General features: G+C 39.7%; 1 long non-coding RNA gene across 1 annotated transcript in view; it reads left to right on the top strand.

Annotated features, from left to right (window-relative positions):
• The first annotated feature begins 408 nt into the window (after positions 1 to 408).
• The window catches only part of LOC147572019 (uncharacterized), a 270,675-nt gene continuing 259,407 nt past the window's right edge, over positions 409 to 11,676 (top strand). The window contains exon 1 of the long non-coding RNA XR_015247013.1: positions 409 to 3,158. This is a non-coding gene — a long non-coding RNA (uncharacterized LOC147572019). The remainder of the gene's footprint in view (positions 3,159 to 11,676) is intronic.

Raw genomic sequence — 11,676 nt, 5'->3', positions numbered from 1 at the left:
CTAAAAACAATGGAAAATACTGGAAAAAATATTTTTTAAAATGTCTTTAATGGACAAAGAGCTAATAAAATAGTGAGGAATTGTCTGTCATGGATCTGGGAAGCAAGATTACAAGCCCAATTTACAGGGCTGGTTTTACCATGGAGCATTTATTTCTGGTTCCAGAAGTGGCTGAGAGGCTGAACTGTGTTTTTGGCAACAAATGAAACAATTGGCTTTTGTCTGATGGTAGATGAGCTGGCTTCATCTTCTCCCGAATTAGAAAAAGTGTTCCTAATAGTTGAAAATTTGGGGATGAGGATGTTCATCAGAGTGCTATGTACTCTAGCAGAGAATTGGAAGGCACATAACTTCTAGAAAGTGGGGGATTGCTTAAATAATAATGGTATGAACATATGATACAATACTAACAGGCATAAACAATAAAAGACTACTAAGATCTTGGGAAAAGCTTCATAATGCACTGGAAAGTGAAAAGAAAATTTGACTATATTATGTACATGTTGTCCCATTGTGTAACAATATGTGCATATATGTAGAAAAACATAAAAAATGGTAACAGTGGTTATCTCTTGCTATTGGGTGATGTTTAACTTCTTATTTACTTGCTTCTCTAAGAAAAATTTAAAAACATTTTAATATAAACAGATATATTTATATTTTTAAGGATAAATGAATAATATATTAGAAAATACTACAGAAAAAAATACCACAGAAAAGTACAAAGAAGAAAATAAAAGAGCCCTGGAAGTCTCATTGATATTCCATAGAATATCAATATTAATATTTACTTATGAATACTCAGATTCTTCTTTATGCATCTATGTGTATATAGATCCAAAACATTTCATACATGGGATCATACAAACCAATATTCTAGTCTTGCTTTTTAGCTCAAATATTTACTTTTTAATTGAAGTATAATTGAATATAATATAATTGAATATAACATTCGCATTAGTTCTTTAACTTAAGTATTTACTTTTTAATTGAATAGAATACAATTGAGTATAATATAACATATTAGTTTCAGGTATGCAACATAATGATTTGCTATTTGTATACATCACAAAGTGATCATCACAATAAATCTAGTTACCATCTGTCCTCATACAAAGTTACCAGAAAAATTAAGTTTTTTTCCCTTATGAGAACTTTCAAGATCTATTTTCTTAACAACTTTTAAATATATAATACAATGTTATTGACTATAGTCATCATGCTGTACCTTACATTCCCATGACTTATTTATGACTGGAAGTTTGTACCTTTGGATCCCTTTCACCTATTTCAGCCACACCCCAACATCCCTCCCCACTAGCGACCACCACTCTATTTTCTATATCTTTGAGTTTTGTTTGTTCATGTGTTATGTTTTTTAGATTCCACATTTAAGTGAAATCATATGGTGTTTGCCTTTATCTGACTTACTTCACTTACCATATTACCCACTGGGTCCATCCATGTTGTTGCAAATGGCAAGATTTCATTCTTTTTATGGCAGAATAGTATTCCACTTTATATGTATATCACATCTTCTTTATCCGTTCATCCATTGATAAACACTTAGGTTGTTTCCATATCTTAGCTATTGTAAATAATGTTTCAGTGAATGTGGGAATGTGTATATCTTCAAATTAATGTTTTCATTTTCTTCAGAGAAATACCGAGAAGTGGAATTGCTGGATCATATGGTAGTTCTATTTTTCCTTTTTGAGGAATAATCTCCATGGTGGTTGTACCAATCTACACTTCTACCAATAGGGCACAAGTGTTCTCTATAACCACAGCCATGTCAGCATTTGTTATTTCTTATATTTTTGATAATAGCTATTCTGACAAGTGTGAGATTATATTTCATCGTGATTTTAATTTGCATCTCCCTGATGATTAGTGATGTTGAGCATCTTTTCCTGTGCCTATTTGGCCATGTGCATGTCTTCCTTGGAAAAATGTATATTCAGATCCTCTGTCCATTTGTAATTGGATTATGTATTTTTTTTTGTTTTTGAGTTGAATAAATTCTTTATATATTTTGGCTGTTACCCACCTCTCAGATATATGCCTTGCAAATATATTCTCCCACTCAGTAGGTTGCATTTTCATCTGTTGATTGTTTCCTTCCCTGTGCAGATGCTTTTTAGTTTGATGTAGTCCCACTTATATATTGTTACTTTTGTCACCACTACCTTTGGAGTCAGAGCTGAAAAAATATTATGAAGAGCAGTCTCAAGGAGCAGACCCTCTATGATTTCTTCTAGGACTTTTATGGTTTCCAGTCTTCTATGCAGGTGTAATCCATTTTGAGTTGGTTTTTTGTATGGTATAAGATTAATGGTCCAGTTTCATTCTTTTGCATGTGGCCCTCCAGTTTTCCCAACACCATTTATTGAAAACATTGTACTTTCCCCATTGTATATATATTCTTGCATCCTTTGTTGTAAATCAACTGATCATATATGCATGGGTTTATTTGTGGACTCTATTATTCTAATGATCTATGTGTCTGTTTTTATGCAAATACCATACTGTTTTGATTACTATTATTTTATAGTATAGTTTGAAATTTGGGAGTGTGAGCTCTCCAGCCTTGTTATTCTTTCTCAAGATTGTTTTGGCTATTCAGGATCTTTTGTGGTTCCACACAAATTTTAGAATTGTTTGTTCTATTTCTGTGGAAAAATACCATTGGAATTTTGATAGGGATTGCAGTGAATCTACAGATTTCATTTGGTAAGATGGACATTTTAACAATATTAATTCTTCCAATCCATGAGCACAAAATAGCTTTCCATTTATTAGTGTCTTCTGCAATTTATTTCATCAATGTCTCAGAGTTTTCAGAGTACAGATCTTTTACCTCCCTGCTTAAATTTATTTCTAGATATTTTAGTCTTTTTGATGCACTTATAAATGGGATTATTCTCTTAAATTCTCTTTCTGATAGTTCATTGTTAGTATACAAAAATGCAGGAATGGTGTGGAGGGTGGAGTGCTCACCTGCTGACACTTACAGGCTAGAGTAAGGATAAAAAAACGACATCCACGCACACCTGCAATCAGCAAGGCAGAGGGAGAGTGTGAAGATGGCTCCCGCCTGTGCCTCTGACCCAGAGAGAGTCCCAACAAGCTTCTGCACCTCCAGCAAGTGACTTAAGGTTAGCAAATGAATCTCCTTCACATATGGCCTAGGCATTTTTCAATCTGTTGCTTTTACGCTGGGTCCTGGAGCAAATAAGTCTGTGTGTGAGCCTTCTAAGAGTGGAATCTCTGTCCTCTATGGTATGTTTCTCCTGCATGTGAGCCCCACTGGTTTTCAAAGCCAGGTATTTTGGGAGCTACCTCTCTGGGGCAAGGCTAAGGGTTGGGGTGCCTGATGGTGAGCACATACCCTTCCTCCCCAGAGAGAAGTTCAGTGTTTGTGAGGCCCCTCCTGGCTCCTTCGGATTGTAGGTTGCTGGGGGGGTGGGGAGGGTTGGGGTTTTTGGAAAGAGCTGTCTCGCTTCCCCTGCCAGTCTTGATGTGGCCTTTTTATCATTTGTTGTGGAGAATCTGTTCAGCTGGTTTTCAGGGTTTTTTTCTTTCAGAGAGAATTGCTGCATATGTGGCTCTCTCGATTTGTTGTGTCTGTGGGTGCAGCTGAATTCAGGGTCTTCCTTCCTAAACTGCTGTCTTGAACCACCCTGTCCATGTTGTTTTTTAATTTCATAATATTTAACTTTACTTCAACTCTGTTATTTATTTTATCAATTGCCTAATGATAAACATTGAAGGTTTTTTTTTAAGTTTTCAGTTATTAACTATGGTTCAATGAACATTTTTATACATTGATGTAATAGAATCTTTTAAAGATATTTAAGAAGTATTTACCCTTCAGCTAGACATAGGCCAGGTATTGCCAGGTTGCAGACAAGGCTGACCTCAAAAAGTTGTAGAATTTAGTAGTACCTGATTAAAGAAACGTCTACCCTAGAAAATATTTTGCCTCCAAGAAGCACTTAAACTATTTTAACAAGGATCACATTTTTTCCTTTATACAATTAAATATCTAAAGGTAGGGAAATTGTGATTCTAAAGTCAACCCTCATGGACAAGTTAAAGAATCAATATTTTATTTATGGTGGGACAGTTTGGCTCTTTCTCGTTTGCTGGGCTTTATGCAAGACCATGGTGTTTACCTGGGCACAACTGCAAGGGCCTGTATTCTCATTCTCGTCTGTGTGGATGGCCCTGCGAGGTCACGTGAAATCTGTTTGGTTATGCCACTGATGTCCTGGTGTTTTGTGTAGTTTGTTTCGTGCTTGGTCGGTGTGTCGGTTTATTACTTTTCTGCAAGAAACACAGGGGAGAAAAATCCCAGTGATATGTTTCAGAATTTCAGAACAGTAGTAATGAAGATAGCGTTCACTCAGAAGTTTGAAAAGTTACATATAAGAGAACAAAGATTTCTTTCATGGTTTAGACAGAGTTGGTTTGACAAAGGTTTTCAGTAAATCACACAGCCAAATATAGAAGCAAAGCTTGCTGACTCAGTCTATTGCACTAACCACTAAATTCAGCTTCCTTCCTTAGCCACACAGGGCAGAAACACAGAGGGAGTGGGAAATATGCCACTCTTTCTGGAACAGGCAGACTTCTGGCAAACTGCCAGTTCTGGAGGTTAACCTGTGTAATGCATCATTTTACGAAATGCATACCACACCCAGAAACCTTGGAGAAATCATCATGACACAGATAAGATCATCTCAAAACTTTCTGATTTCATCTTGAAATGAGTAACATGTCAGTAGAAGTTTCTGATGATAAGTTAAATTCTTTTTTCTGGAAATAGGAAATAATCCTAGAATCCTAGACAATTTCAGTCAGTGTTGATTCTGTATGTTTGGGCAGATTCTGTATGATGGGGAAGTAATGCTATTTCAATTCCACATATCAGGGGCACAAAGACACATTAAAATAAGAAGTAAGACACCAGACCAGAATGAGCCAACACAATGTTAGTGAAGGCAATAAATCTAAGGGATGATTTCATAAAAATGTCATCAGAATATTTGCAAGTAGAGAATCACATTTTGTCTATCATGTCTCCTATTTCATTGTACCTAAGTTTTATAAACTTGCAGTCATTCGTTTTGATCTAGGAGAACTTTCCTTATATCAAGAATGAACTTATATACAAATTTCATATCTCATATACAAGTCATGTCTTCCTTATTGTATTAGCTTTGATTAGTTAGCTGATGAGGTCTAAGTGTCCCACCCCATTGTCAGTATGTTTGAGATGGATTGATTGACTAATTGATTCATTCACTTCAGCAAATGTATGTGGGGCCCCCACAATGTACCAGACATCATGCCAAGGGCTGGGTATAAAAAACTGGATGAAGGTGGAAAGTTCTTGTCTTTATGGAGCTTAGAGTCAGCAGGGAGAGATGGACAAAACCCAAAACTAACGTAGGAGCACCTGGGTGGCTCAGCCAATTAAGTGTCCGACATTTCATTTCGGCCCAGGTCACGATCTCACAGTTCATGAGTTCAAGCCCCACATCAGGGTTCTTTGAAGTTCTGTGCTGACAGTGCAGAGCCTGCTTGGGATTCTCTCTCTCTTTCTCTCCCTGCTCTTCGTTCGCTCATGCATGAGCGCTTGTTCTCTCCCTCCAAATAAATAAATAAACAAACATTAAAAAAGCTAGTGTAATAATTATAGATTGACACAATTGCTATAAAGGACAAAAAGGATGCTTGATGAAGAATAACGGCAGGAACCCATAATGGGTAAGGTAGGGACAGCCTCTCTGATGAGGAGAAATTTAAGCTTAATCCTGAAGGAAGAAAAGGAACCAGGCAGGAGACAAAGAGGGGAGAGAATTTTTAGCAAAAAGAGTAAATGGCCAGAGGATGGAAGAAACTTGATGTAAAGCCAGGTGGAGCCCCTGAGGAGGAAGCATTGTGCTGGGGCAGGTGGGTATGGACTGGGTCAAGCTCTGCTGGGAAGTCACGTGGAAAGTTTAAAAAGAGGTAGAGACACACATATCTCAATCCTTAGGGCCAGATATATTTTTGAATTCAGAATTTATTTTGCATTAAAAATTTTTTTTTTTAATTTATTTCTTTTGAGAGAGAGAGTGTGAGTGGGGTAGGGGCAGAGAGAGAGAGAAGGGGAGAGACGGAGAGAGAATCCCAAGCAGGCCTCACGCTGTCGGCACAGAGCCCCACGTGGGACTGGAACCACGGTGGGGCTTGTACTCACAAACTGCAAGATCATGACCCGAGCCTAAATCAAGAGTCAGATGCTCAACCCACTGAGCCAGCCAGGTGCCCCCAGAATTTGCTCTGCATTTTAGAATGTTAATATAATGCACAAATGAAACCATAAATTAACCCATATATTACATAACTCTCCCAGAGGCACTCGGGGGTGGTACCCTATCATCAAACACATTAATATGCCTGCAAGGAAACATGAATATTCACACAAAGACTATGAACATAGTGAACAAAGACTATGTATGGCCCTGCATCAGTTTATCTCAGGCTTTGCTGCCAGGTGAGTTCAGCTCCAATTAGATTTTGCCACCAACTAAATTATTTTAAAAAATCAGTTTTCAGAGCTTTGGATTTTGGATTGGTGGATGAGAGATTATGGACCTGTAATTATCCTCCCTTTCCCCAATCATTTGACTAACAGTAATTTATGTATTCAACAAATTATTTTTTTGAAGACTTTTCTATGTGCCAGGTAGTATTTTGAATGTCCAAAAGAAATGCATTAAACATGGAGCGCCTGGGTGGCTCAGTCAGCTAAGCGTCTCACTTCGGCTCAGGTCATGATCTCCCGCTGGTTAGTGAGTTCAAGCCCTGCATCAGGCTCTGTGCTGACAGCTCGGAGCCTGGAGCCTGCTTTGGATTCTGTGTCTCCCTTTCTCTCTGCCTCTCCCCTGCTCACACTCTGTCTCTCTCTCTCAAAAATAAATAAAGATTAAAAAAAATAGAGTGGGCACCTAACCCACTGAGCCAGCCAGGCACTCTTACAGCTATGTAAACTTTAAATGTTAATTTTTTACAGCACAATATTACTTGCAACCACAGGGACAACAAACCTGAATAAGCCAGCACAAAGCGTCTCGGTACGTAGGCTCACGTAGAAGAATCTAGTGCCAAGTTCTTGGTTAGAGGGTAGTGAGATGCTGGAATCTGCCGCCAGCTTCCCTGAAACTCCTTTCATGTGACGGTGTCCAGATCCTTTCAGAAATTCCTAATGCTCACCTTTGCCTTTGATAATTAATAGTTTATCTGCCTGTGATGAAATATTTGGTGTATAGCATATAGAGGAAACATAAGCAGAACCAAGAACATATGGATACTTCTGGCTCCAGATCATGAATCTCAGGACTATTCTTCCAGTAGTGCCAGATACTGAGGTGAGAACGTCGCATGGTTTCATTTAGTCCTAAAACCAATGAGGTAGATACAAATATTATTTCCTTTTTTTTTTTTTAACGTTTATTTATTTTTGAGACAGAGAGAGACAGAGCATCAACGGGGGAGGGTCAGAGAGAGAGGGAGACACAGAATCTGAAACAGGCTCCAGGCTCTGAGCCGTCAGCACAGAGACTGAAGCGGGGCTCGAACTCACGGACCGCGAGATCGTGACCTGAGCCGAAGTCGGACGCTTAACCGACTGAGCCACCCAGGCGCCCCAATATTATTTCCTTTTTAAGAATCCAGGAACAGAGGTTTAAAAGCAGTTTGAAGTGGACACTGGAGCTGTACCAATAAAGAGCGAGGCATGCCTGGGAGTTTCTTTCCCCCCCACCCGGTACCCTGCCCCCAAGGTGGAGAACAAGCAATGACTGACAGGTGTGGGAGTGTGAAAGCTCAGGTCCCTTGCGTCCAGTTAGGACAACTCTGAGATGTAGGTGACACTCCAGAGCTGCCCTGTGGATCAAGCCAAGCCAGCCCTCTGCAGAACTTTGCCTGGGATCACACCTTGTCTTGGTTTCCTCCTCTTCCTGTTCATGCTTCCCCTTCTCTCTTGCCCTCACCCTCTCGCCCAAGTCTCTCCCAAGCACTTCCTTGAACGAAGTGCTTACACAAAAATTCTTGCCTTTGGGTCTGCTTCTAGAGAACACAGAAAGGCCCTGCTGAGACCTGGGGAATTCCTGACCTGGGGGAACCATGAGAGATTAAAAAAAAAAAAAATTGATTGTTGTTTAAACTGTGATTTGACGTGCAGCCGTGAGTAGTTAGAACTCCCTCCAATACAGCAGGGACTTCTCCAGCTCTTCCTCAGCCGGAGCTATGGCTGAATTCATCGTGATCAGGCAGACACATATTCCAGATTTAAAGTTTCCCTTTTTGCTGTAGGGCCTCAGCTAACACCACTATCTAAGTCCCCACAGAGTGCCTTGTCTGCGAAATATCGCCTTGGGTCAGGGAACACCCTTTATGGTAAATGAGGTATAACAAAGTTTAAGGGACCATGGAATCCACTGATCCTACCATAACCACCTCTTGAAGGCAAAGCTGAGAGTGGGGTACGATCCTTCAGGATGTGGTTTGTAGCATAGGACAAAAGCCATTACTCACTGCTGGGTATACCCAAAGGGAGGGAGGAATATGGAGGTTCAGGAATTAGAGGCAGGAATAGGAGTGGCCCTGCTCACCATTACTCCCCGTGACCTACTTCTTGTTCCTCTCGATATGCTTTTATAGCTTCCTTTCACTCTCCCAGCTTGGGTGTACTTCCAGCAGCCACAGCTGTGGTTTTTCATGGCCAGACTGAAGGCATTCTACCCACACGTGCACAGGGCTGGGTGTTCTTGAGAATTTCTGTTCCCCTCCTTTCCCCACCGCTGCTGCTGGCCTGGGTATGGGACACAAAACATAGCTCCCTTGCCACAAATTAAGACAACTCTGAGGCTGAGCTTGCTTCTGGACCACCCCCCACCCCGCCCCGCCACCGCCACTTCAGGACAGGCTCAGCGTGAGGTCTCATCCTGGCTCCTCTGACTCTCCTTCTTTCTGCTGTAGAGGACCCTCACCTAACTCACGTTCTAGGGTCACAAACAAAATAAGCGGTAGGATCAGGACCTACAGTTTATTTTATTCATGGTTTATCTGAATTTCAAATTTAACTGGGTGTCCTATATTTTATCTGGTAACTGTATCAGAACACTAGCACAAGTCTGTCTAATCCCAGTGGCTATGCAATACTTTTAAACTAATAAATCGTTTTGAGTCTGTAAATAAATTCAATGCACATATTACAAAATTCAAAAGGCTGTATAGTAAGCAATAAGTCGGCCTGCCACTGCTGTGCCCAGCCACTCAGGTCTCCTTTTTAGAGGCAATCATGGTAACCTGATTCTTGTTTATCTTTCTAGAAATATTCTTTGTTAATGCAGGAATAATTTTTGTGTGTGCATCTCCGTAGTTTGCTTCATTCGTTTAACAACCGATCTTGGAGATAGGTCCTTGTCAGCACATGTAGCGCTCCTTGTTCTCTTTAACAATTACACATTACTTTAAAAAGGCTCAGTTAATAGTCATCTGGATTGTTTTCAGTTGTTTGCTCTTACAGATAACCCAAGTCCAGGCTACATTGTTTTATTCAATTTAAAGAGATGCCAAAATCTAAGTGCAGTTCAACAGACTGAACTGCTAAGTGCTCCTAAAAGGATTGAGAGATGTAGTTTACTTGATAATAAAGTAGAACAAATTTCAGTGGATGCTGTGCGTGCTACCTAACATTTAAAATTATTCTTCCCCCAATTAGTGTGCTAGACTATTTTTAGTGAATATGAATACAGGTCTGCTCCTGATACTTTACAATAACTCCCCAGGAAAACTAATGACTATTTCCCCATACAAATACCGTTATTACTCACAATAGGAGTGGGAATTCATGGCATTGTATTATTTTCATCTGGAAGTCCGTGCATTTTCTGAGACTAATGGATAGTGAGTGGAATGCCTACTGCTAAAATCCAGTAAGACAAGAGTGGGTTTTAAAAGCACAGTTTCCGGGATAAGAAGGTCCTGTAAATCAGTACCACTCCTTTCTAGAAAGGCAGCCTCAGAGAAAGGGAATAGATAGATGCCAGGCAGGTTCCCGGAAGATTGTTTTGCTAGCATGTGACAGAAGGGAAGATCTATTCCAGGGCAAGGGGACACAGGTCCAATTTGCTCCGGGTAGAGCCAAATGATGGGTTTAGGGGTTACAGGAGATTGACAAGAGCACATAGTGTGGCATATTGTCAAACAAGGAAGTTCTTGCTGGCTGAGAAGATGGTGGGAAAATGGGGTGATGGTGTGGTATGCGTGAAATTATTATTAAAGACTAATGTTTATTCAGGAAAGTTTTCATTGGGTTAGAAATGCTCCCTGCCCTCAGTGGGAAATTTGATCAAAGGTATTTAAGCAACATTTTCCCAGTACAGTTGATCAGAAACTTTTTGTTGTAAAATGCCAAATAATATCTTGTGAAAAACAGGTTGAGAAATTTTTATTGTGAAAATAACATAAAATACTGGACTGATAAATCAACGACTCTGTCTTGCGATGTACAATCCTTCTATTTGATTTTTATCTCACTTATTGGCACTATCTTAAGAGTATCCCTTTGCCTCCGTGGCCACTTTTTGGCCAGCAAGGTTTGTAACTGCAAAATCAAGGACTCAAGCCTGCCAAATTCATCCACAGCATTTCCCAAGTATCAATGTCTTGTCAACAGATAGACTACTTTAAAATATTACTTTTGTGTGTTATAAAACAGTAGTTTCAATTGATTTACTCTTACCTACTTATTTCTTTAACTTAGTGTAAAGTTGTTCTGTGTCAGAGTCCAAGATTATTTTCTGGAGGTCAAATAAGCCTGCACTAAAAAATGCAATTGTTAAATTTCCTGGGAGCTGATATTATGGTTGTTAACTGGTGGTAGGAGTGGCTTGCCCATTCAAGATAAAATACTAACTTGTTAGTGTGGCGTAAAGGTTGAGTGCTTTTGTTTCTAAGGTGGCTTGGGAATAGTGCACCCAGATCACCACTGGTAGTGGAGGTTTAGCAGGACAAATAAAGATAAAACAAGATAACTTGGGCTAATGTCTTACTTTCCAGTTATAAATTGGCCTTGGGTCTTGATATTTTCATAACTGGGTCGTTCCATAAACCTACTGGAGAATTGTAACAATGTTTTTGCACTATTTTGTTTGTAGTCACAGCTTAAGTGATTTGCTCTCCCTGTTTTCTATGCCTACACCCTCAGAGAGAGGATTCATTTACATTAGTTTGTCATCATAACATGCAAAAGTTCTTATTAGGCAGTACCATTCGAAGCTACTGCAAAAGCCATCGGATACCCTCAAGTTCAAATTCAATTTGGAACTTAGTGCCTCTGGAACTAGCCTAGTTCTCAACTCTGTTAATCACGTGCAGTGTATTAGCATTTTCGTCTCCTGATACACATGCCATGGATCCTAGCAAAAGTCTCTCTAAGGAATTTCTTGCCCTTTCTGTCCTTGAAGGTGATATAATGATTGTGGTCATGGGAACCCAGAGATTCCCACCTGCTACTTCAACTGATCTCCCATTGCCCTTCTGCTTTCCTCATGAAAAGTAGGTGACTTGCTTTTCTCCAAATATTCTATGCTTTTAACGTGCCTCCATGTTTTGTAC

This window comes from Puma concolor, chromosome F2, assembly GCF_028749965.1.
Source record: "Puma concolor isolate L17-30 chromosome F2, mPumCon1.1.hap2, whole genome shotgun sequence".
NCBI lineage: Eukaryota > Metazoa > Chordata > Mammalia > Carnivora > Felidae > Puma > Puma concolor.
The sequence above is the reverse complement of the archived record's forward strand: the minus strand, read 5'-3'. Positions and strand labels throughout refer to the sequence as shown.